Consider the following 10,804-nt stretch of genomic DNA (forward strand, 5'->3'; position numbering starts at 1 on the left):
AAATATAAAAAAACTGTTCAAGCTCAAATCTTATTGGATTCTCAAATACTCATAGAAATCATAAACAATGAAATTAAGCTTACATGGGATAAAAGAAATTTCTCTAGGGCCTACCCATCCTGCTTGTCCTTGGAGGTGAAAGATCTGTCCCTAGAGAGGCATGTGAATCATCTTAATACAGAGAATTGCGTCAAACTCGTCGAGGTGGGGAAATGTCAGGCAAGTCAGATATCTTTGAGTTCTTTCCTTCATATGCTGCCTTTTGAGGATGGTGCCGGCAATGAGGGGAAAAATCAAGATCTGGACCAGAAGAAAGTAATTGCTTTGTTTCAGGTTCTGGTGATGGAGTATAATGACGATATTGTTGCTTATGTGGCCGTGACAAATCAGCAACCTCTCTGCCAGACTCCAATGGTCTGAGATTGGGTTCAGGTGAAAGTGTGTCATACTTAGGCCTCCGCTTACGAGGAGGGGAAATATCAAGATTTTGGTCGCTGGACTTCAGATGTTTATGATCAAGGCCAAAATGATGTAATGCTTTTGCTTCAGATTCTAGCGATGGATTGTGGTAACCCCTCCGCGACTGCCATGGTGGCGACAAATCAGTGACTTCTCTGTGAACCACTGAAGACTTCAGTTCAGGTTCTGGTGACGAAAGAGAGAGCACAGCAACGAGGAGAGAGAAGAGGTGAGGCGTAAGTCTAAGAGAGAGAAGAGAGAGAGAGAGGTGAAGGTTTCAAGCTTATACCAAATTTCTCTGTAATGCATGGGGTGTGGGATTGAGGGACCTTAGACATCATAAAATAATATTGTGGATCTTTTCCATTACTAAAATTGGGGGAGGGGCTTTAGGCTAATTTTCCCTATTACAAAATTTAATAATAAAATTACGTTTTTTTTTTTTTTATGGTAGGGTGCATATAGAATTTTCCCATACACTCATGTCATGTTTGGTTTTTTTCACTTAAGGACAGTTACAAAAAATAAATAAAAATAAAAATAAAGATTTGAGCCTTTTAATAAAATAAATTTTTAATTTTAATTTTATTAATTTAAAATTTATTTTTAATTTAAATTATTTGTCTAGTTTCCTTAATAAAATCAATATAATAAAGGGAAAAATTCAAATAAGTCCAAAAGTTAAAAATAATTATAAATTAATGATAAACATTTCAAATATTAATTACTAAAATTATACACTTTTCCATGTATGTGTAATAACTTTTCCAAATTAACATTGACTAGTAATTCTGTCTAGAAAATTAACTCTTTTAATGACTAAAATTTGTAAAATACTTTTTTTCATTAAGTTTAATAGTTTAAATGTCATTTTTCTTTTAATTTTACTTAATAAAAATAAATAAATATATAGATTGAAAATAAATAAAAATTTTAAAATTTAAATTAACATAATTAAAAAATTATTTTATTATAGCAGTCAAACCTTATGATTTTTTTATAATTTTTCCTTTTACTTATGGGGAATTTTTTTTAAGGTCCCTAATAATAGTAATTTAGAGGATAAATGATACCAAAAAAAAGAGTGATGCATCAGGTCCTTGAACAACATGGCGCGCATTTATAATTATTTCGTGGACCAAAATACCCTTCACACAATCAACACACAGACGAAACTGATTCCGACGATTGAGTTCCATTCTAAGCATCCAACCACTTCATGAACAAGAGAACAGCAGAATTAGGGTTTCAATATCATCTTCACCATCGACATTAGAGCTTTGTTACCTTTTGCAAAAATCATTTCATTCATTCCTCACATTTTTCTCTGACCCCGTTTTCACTATTCATCGTCATCTCAGTTTATCTTCGTCTCGTCACGTCACATCTTCATCTCAAGACATATTAGCTCGTCATTAAAGTTTCATCCTAACTTTGGTAAGTTTTTCTACAATACAACTAGATTTTCTCTGGAAACATAGTTAATTGCATTTTGTATTAACCTTCCATAAATTAGGGTTTCAATTTCGTAATAAAAAGCTACATGAATTTGAAAAAAATTATTTCCGTGTGTTTTGAACTTATCCTTGAACATGTTTGTGTCATTTTATCTATAAATTTCTCTGGCATTTGAATTTTTCTGTTTTTTGCTTGATGTATGTTTCTTCTTTGAATTTTCTCTGGCATGTTTATTTTGAAAAAAAACTATTTCTCTGTGTTTTCATCATATTCTTGAACATGTTTATGTGATTTTGTCTATAAATTTATCTGCTCTGTAAATTTCTCGGTAATATGTATTTTTAATTGGAATGTCTATCTTTCTCTGGAATGTCTATTACTCTCTTGTTTCTGTCTAAGTTTCTCTGGTATTTATAATTTTCTCTAACCACATCACTTTCCTCCCTTGTGTGTTTCTATCATGTTTAATTTTCTCTGGTTGTGTATGTAAATTTCTCTGGCATTTTAATATTATGGACTGGAATGTGTGTTTCTTCTTTGAATTTTCTCTAGCATGTTTATTTTGAAAAAAAATTATTTATCTGTGTTTTGATCTTATTCTTAAACATGTTTCTGTGATGTTGCCTATAAATTTCTCTGGAATATGTATTTTTCTCTAGAATGTCTATTACTCTTGTTTGTGTCTAAGTTATAATTTTCTCTGGCCACATCACTTTTCTCCCTTGTGTGTCTCTATCATGTTTAATTTTCTCTGGTTGTGTATATAAATTTCTCTGGTATTTTAATATTATGGACTTGAATTTTTTTCTGGAATGGAAATTTTCTCACGAATGTGTAATTTTCTCCGAAATGTGTAATTTTCTCTGATATGTTTATTTTGTTCAATTCTTAGTTTCAATGTGGACTAATTTTCAGTGGCATGTTTACATTACTTTGTTTATTTTATCTTGCTAATTGTGAAATGGAAATTTTCTTTGGCTTGCCATGTTTACTTTTCTCTGTCTTTTATTTTCTGTGCTTGCTAGATATATGTTTCTTTTTTCAATTTTCTCTGGCTATATTTTACTTCTATATGTAATTTTAACAATTATTGAAAATTTCTCTACCATGTTTATGATGATTTGTTGATTTTCTCTAGCAATGGAAATTTTATGTGGTTAGATGTATTCCACAGGAAAACAATTAATACTCTGAAATTTATTTTTAGTGTCTGATTTTGTCTGACATTTATAATTTTCCTTAGCCACCTTAGTTTTCTCCCTTATGTGTAATTTTCTCTGACATGTCCAATTTTCTCTGGCATATTCAATTTTCTCTGGGATTTAATGTTAACATCTTTATGTTTTCATCATTGTCTAGAAATAGCAAAACGTAAAAGCAGCAAAACACCGGAAACATCAAGTAAGAAACAGAAACTATCTCAGCCTTCTTATGATCTAAAATCAAAAATCAACAGCAAAAAATCGAAAACACCACGCAAGAAACAGAAACTCTCTCGGTCCTCTTATGATCTAAGATAAAAAACCAGCAACAAAACACCACAAACTTCTTGTCAAAACACACAAATCCAAGGTGATGAAGTAACTAGTATCAAGATGAGTACCCCAACTTCAATATACTCAAGCTCAAGGGGGAAAAAACCTGTTAAACTCCAAAGAAAGAGAGCTCGCTACAGCATTCAATACCGATCCGACCTCTCATCTATTGTCTCCTTTTTTCAAACACTTAAATTCAATCAAACCAACTTGTAGAGCTTCAAAAGACCTCATTCTGGTATTTAATCCAAGCTCTAACCACTGGAAGGATGGATCCAAGGAAATCTAGGAAATCTGATGACGATGTAGTTGCAATAATCCAATATTACAATGAAAAAACAAAAGCATTCACAGTTGGTAAAAAGAACTTGACCTTTACAACCAATAACATGATATTGATTTTTGGTTTGCAAGGAGGTAAAGGAGCCATGTCATTAAGATACTCTAAAAAGTCAAAATCTGCATTCCTAAGGAGAAGATTCCAAAAGGACACAAGGCTCATTGGTCATGTTCTTAAAAATACCTTGGTCAAAGCAATGAAAGGCAAGCAACCAACTGACTTAAAAGATGTAGCAATCATTGTTACATTGTACTTGTGTCTCACCCTATTTTTTGCAACAAGTGGGAATTCAATAGGATGGGTTTTTATAAAGTATGTGGAACCTCTTGAATCAATGAAACAGTATGATTGGCCAGAAGCAATCACATCAACATTGATTGATTCTATCATAGCATTGTACAAAACTCCAGAAAAGTTACGGGATGTGTCATTGCATTGCTGGTAAGTATAATATCCATTTAAATTTGCAGTTGTCATACTTACAAATTTGTGTATTTAGCAAAATTTAATTACTTTAATTTTCATCACAGTATTGGCTATGTGAACATGCAAATATCATTGACTCGGAAGACAGTAACACAACTGACTTCCCAAGATATGCCAAGTGGAACCTGCAAAGCTTGACGAAACAGCTGCAGAAGACACCAGTCCACTCTTTTGCACCTCGACGGGTTAGATTTCTATCGCCACTGAAATCTCAGTGAAATTCCAAAATTTATCTGACTCCTGGTTTTTTTCCCTCCTTGTGCATTGATTGATTGAGATCAATTTTCTCTGAACTATCAATTTATGTTTCTTCTTTGGTTACCACTGGTTTATTTTTGCCATTGTAATTAATTTTCTCTGTAATCCAAATTTCTCTGACCACAATTGTAACACATTAACTTATATGCCCTGATTGATTTTCTATAATATCTGAATTATGTTGGTTGTTTCATAATTTTCTCTGACCCGTAAAATTATTTCTCCTTGTGTGTAATTTTCTATGGCCCATACTTTATGTGCCTTGCATCTTTGTTTAACACTGTTTATTTCTACCTTTCTAATGAATTTTCTCTGAAATTCAAATTTCTCTGACACAATTATAGTAAAACATTAACTTATATGCCTTGATTGATTTTCTCTGATATCTAAATTATGTTCCTTGTCTGTAATTTTCTCTATCTTATAAAATTAACTCATTGTCTGTAATTTTCTCTGGCCCATACAATTTTCTCTGAAGTTTGTTTCCCATTAGCATCATTTAGATGAATTTTATTTTCCTTATTTGAATTTTTTCTCTCACTGAATTTTGTAACATTTCTCTAATAAAAGAGTCTCCTGTTATAGGTAGATAACCAGGAGCTAGTCAAAAATCCATCAGAGAAGTTCTGTTTTGGTAAAAAGATGAAGAAAGAATCAAAAAAGGCAATTGTCAAATTCAATGAGACATTACAAGATTCATCTGAAGATGGAGGGAATGAAGAAGCAGAAGGCAATATAGAAGAACACAAAGCCAGCAATGGACAAAAAGATCAAGCAAGCAATGGAGAAGCAGAAACTAGAGAAGAAAGTGAAGAAATAGAAGCAGAAGACAAAGAAGAAAATGAACAGAAAGAATAAGACAGTAAAGAAGAAGATGAAGGCATTCAATCTAAACAGCAAGAAGAAAACAATGAGGAAAATGATGAAAAAGAACATAATGAGCCGATGGACCAACATCGTGATAGCATTTGTGGCTCAACAATGCATCAGCCTCAAGAATCTGAAGAATCAAAGGATACCCAAATTGCTGATCTATGTTAAAGACTAAAGGAACTTTCCAAATCTAAAATAAAAGAATAGAGAAATTGGAATGAATTACTTGCAGAAAAGGTTATTGCAATAAGAACCTTAACATTACTTAACTCAGAACTTCAAGAAAAAGACAGCACAATCCAAGTGAAACTAAGGATGTTGGAGGTTCAAAAAGAAGATGATACAAAAATAATTCAAGAGTTGAGGTATTCAATTTCGGAGCTTAAAAATGAAAATGGTAAATTGCATGAACAAGTTCAAGAACTATCCGTCCAACTAGCAATACAACCATACCGAACACCAACACAAGTTCAACCACAAGGTCAATGAAAATCTTGAGCCACAAAAAGTTATGTCATTGTGTCAACATAACTCAGAGAAATTTCTATTTATTATAATTTTCTCTGTCAATGGTAATTTTCTCTGGAAGTTAAATTTCTCTGAACACATTAGTTTCTGCTGCTTATTTCTATTGATTTCTACTGCTATTTGATTTTCTCTGCCTATTTTCTTATTCGATTTTTGGGACTTATTTGATTTTCACTGTGTATAGCTTGAATACAAATGGAACAATAACCAACAACCCCACAATAACAAATGGCACACAAAGAACAACCAAAACAAAAGACAAAAGTCTATGATAACTGGAAAATATTGAATCAAATAAATTTACATATTGAAATATCATCTGTTATTTCAGAGAAATTTCACTTTTACTGATATTTTCACTGTCTACAATCAAAAAATATCCTACATCAATGATAAAAAATTTAAAGGCAAAAGAAAGGAAAGAAAAGCAGCACGATCCAGAATTTTAATATCCTAAAGTTGCGAAAGTGACTAGAGATTCGAAGCAAGCTGCAAAGCAAACCGAGCAAACCACGAAAAACAAAGGAGTACTTAATGATGATGCGTACGTCTTGCCTCAACCAACAAATATCAAAAAATCTTGAGTTTTTTCATAAACTCTACCGATTTCAAGATTGATAAAAGATCATGCAAAAGACATCTTGCAGCACATATCAAATGTGTCTGGGTTTGAGTAAGTACAACAAATAAAATAGAAGATAACAAATAACAATTTACTAACTTATATTGCATTAACAACTATTAAATCTCTTCATTGTCATCTTGTAGAGCTTTAATTTAGACAAGTGAGTTGAATTTCATTACCTTCGAAAACATTGGAAACCTAATAAAGCAAAAAAAATTGCCAATAATGTAAGTCTTTCATCAAAATTTCTCTGCAAAGTTCCATCAGCCTTTATAAACCAATATTACAATTATAAATGATATTTTTCAAGTCATTGATGGCTATAGAGAGATCCTTTTTGCTGACCAAATCAGATAAAGACAACAACCAACTTCATTTTTTATCACATCCATGAGCTTAGTATGTTACTGCTCTTTTATTTGATTTTCTCTGAAATTTAGTTACTACTTTCTCTTGTTAAGATATTTCTTGAAGCCAGTTGTGTCACTAGTCTAATTTTCTCTAGCTAGTTGTGTACATTTAAAATTTCTCTGTCTGTATATTTCTTAAATTCCTATCATTTCAACTTTCTCATAACATAACCATTTTTTGATTTTCTCTGACCATAGAATTTCATTAGATGACGGAAAATCAAACTTTCCAAGTCTCATTAGTTGACAAGCATATTGAAACAGCATGGAGGAACTACAGGTTCCTCCATTTCTCAATAAATATTGGGGGTAGTTAGAAGTCAACACATGGAAATCACTGGACCTTGCTTATCCTCGACAAACAAGACAATTTATGGTGGTTCTACAACTCACTAAGGCCAATGAGGGATGATGCAGAAGACAAATATGTCAAAGATGCAAAAAAAATTGGTAATGAGTGTAAATTTCTCTGATTCATCATAAGGTTTTTGTGATGATATTTTTCATAGAATCCCATTGATTTGTTTGTAAATTTCTCTATTACTTAAAAATTATTTTTTTGCAACAAGATTATGTGGAGAATTTTTTGAAAGCTTGCCTTGAAAAAGATGCACAATCACAACCCTCTTTCAAATTGATAAACTCACAAAACACAAATTATGACTTTGAGTATGTTAACAATGCTCCACAACAAGATAGTTATTCGTAAGTTTCATACAACATTTATAAATAAAATAATCTGATTTGAATGTTTCTTAAAACTAACTATATCTATAATTTGTATGCAATTTGGATTGTGGCCTCTTTGTATGCTATATAATGAAACAATATAGCAAGCATGAATCTATCAGCTCGAAATTGTCCACACAAGACATAAGGTTGATGAGGGTAAAAATCATAAAAAGATTTGTGACCGAAGTTGGTCGGTCATGGACAGAACCAATTCAAATACCTTCAGAAGAAAAACCAAAAGTGTAATAATGAAACTAATGCAAGAAAGACAATATACACAATATAATTAGGATTAACCATTCAATTTGTTTTTTCATACATTGAAGGAATTATGATACTTGACATATATATATATATATATCATTTTTTGACATGTAAATTTCATACCTATCAATGGTTAAATATATTTTGTTTTTATTGTGATTGTCAACACAATCCACACAGAGAAAATTGTCTGCAGAAATTTCTCTGGTATGGTGTTACCAAAAATTCACAAGGAATTTTAACTCGTATCATTCCAAGGGGATGCCTATATGATCATATAATCTATAATACTTTGTGTTGGTACAAAACAATCATCAAATTCAAAAAACACAAAGCACACAGTAATTTTCTCTCCTATTGGCAAATTTCACTGGATAAATTTGAAGCTTCAAAACACAATGCCAAGATAATTTTCTCTGTTAGTGAAAAATTTCTCTGGATGAAATTGACTGTATTATAAACAGACTGCCCATAGTATGTTTCAACAAACACAATGCACGCTATAATTTTTAATGCTATTGGCAAATTTCTCTGGATGAATTTGACTAGTATGAAGTTACCAAAAATTCACAGAGAAATTAAACTCGTATCGTGCCAAAGAGGGTGCCTATATAATCATGCAATCTGTAATGCACTATGCTAGTACAAAACATTAATCAAATTCAAAAAACACCATGCACACAGTACTTTTCTCTACTATTGGCAAATTTCTCTAGATGAATTTGAAGCTGTAAAATACAATGCACAGAGAATTTTCTCTGCCATAAGCAAATTTCTCTGGAAGAATTTGACTGGTATTACAAACTCACTGCCTATAGTATGTATCAACAAACATAATGTACACTTTCACTGCTATTGAAAAATTTCTCTGGATGAATTTGATTGGTATTATTATATACAGTGTCTAAAAAATGCATTTCACAAAACAAAATACACAAAAGTAATCATCAAATGTGTTATTCAATAAATAAAATGTATTATCCTCAACTACTTAACAAAGGTTCATTATATGTCCTCTTATTATGGCGACCAATACTCTCACAACGACTACACTTAATCACCCTTTTAAACTCTCCAGTAGAAGTAATTCTGTTCTTCTTTAGCCTCTCAGCTGGTCTCTTACTCAATGGAGATAAAATCATAGCATCATCAATGCTACACACAAGTTTTTCAATAATTGGAACTGGGCCAATCGAAAACGAGTATGCTTGACGATACATATCAGCATGAAAAAATGGTTCAACAAAAAAATTCAAATTCTTTCTACTCCTAAAAATTGCAGCAACAGCATATTGACATGGATACCTATTTATTTCCCATTTTCGACATGAACAAGTTCTTAACCCAAGATCAACCATAACCGAAGGAAAACAATGCACTTTAAAGACATTATCAGATGATAAACTCACATCCCATGTCCTCTCATCTAAGAAAGACTTCTCCAATACACTATCCATACGAGGACAAAGAACTTTATTCCATTTACTAGAGAGCAGCCTCCTATCAGACCTCATATTCATGATTTGCAACCGTATCATGTCCACCAAATTTGTTATTGGCAAGTGCCGAGCTTCTCATATCCATGAATTGAATGACTCAGTAACATTTGAATACATCTCACCATAGCGTTTCCCCTCAAAATATGCATCACTCCAATTTTCATATGGTAAACTTCTCAAGAAAACACTACAACGTCTCCTCCCTCACTTTTTAATTCATTTAACTTGAAATGAAATTATGCCTTTGTTGGCGCATATGCACATTCTGAAAACTTAGACACAATCATCTCCCTAACCAAATTTGTGTTTCCATATGACAACTTATCCCTCAAATTTCTCTTTAGATGTTCAAGACAAAATCCATGAAAGCAGTTAGGGAAAAACCTAGCAATTCCTTCTACAATACCGCAATGTCGATCTGATATGAAACTTATCACCCTCTCTGATCCCAATACTTCACATAAATGTTCAAGGAACCAACATCAATTGTCTTTATTCTCAGCATCAACAACAGCAAAAGCTATGGGAAAAAAACCTATAAAACAAATAGGAACAAGCATATTAGATATACACATGCAGAGAAAATTAGAACAATAAACAACCAGAGAAATTTGACACTGCCAACATCCAACTCCAGAGAAAATTCACAAATTAGCAATATCCAGAGAAAATTAACTTGGTAACCAACTACAGAGAAAATTCACACAATCAGAATATCCAGACAAAATTCACTTAGTGACAATATCTAGAGAAAATTCACTTAGTGACCAACTACAGATAAAATTCATACAATGACAACATCTAGAGAAAATTCTCACAGTGGCCACAACCAGAGAAAATCCACACATAGTGGCCAAAACCAGAGAAAATTCAAAGTGTCAAAGAAAAATCACATTCACTCAATTCCTACATGTATAGAAAATTTACATACTTAGATAAAATTAGGCATATTTACAATTACCTTCATTCTAATCTTTCCCTGTTGCATCAAGCATAACTCCTTTGTATCGCCCTTTCAAAAATGTTTCATCAAGAAAAAACAATGACCGACAATATTTGAAACCAGCAATGCATGCATGAAAAGCCACAAACACTCTTTTAAAACGTTTGTTATCTTCAAAATCTAACTCAAAACGACTACCTGGATTGTTCTTCAATGCCTCATCAAAATGCCACCGTAATTAATCAAATGACAAACAAGAATCCCCATATGTACTACATTTTGCTTTTTCAACCCCCAACCAACCACAGTTATAATTGCTTGAGACCCCATACTTGTCTTTCATTTTTTTGACAACATCCACTGGACGAGTTAAAGGTTTTGCACTTACCTCTTC

Source organism: Camellia sinensis, chromosome 2 (genome assembly GCF_055761805.1).
Source record: "Camellia sinensis isolate YWXY chromosome 2, ASM5576180v1, whole genome shotgun sequence".
Taxonomy (NCBI): domain Eukaryota; kingdom Viridiplantae; phylum Streptophyta; class Magnoliopsida; order Ericales; family Theaceae; genus Camellia; species Camellia sinensis.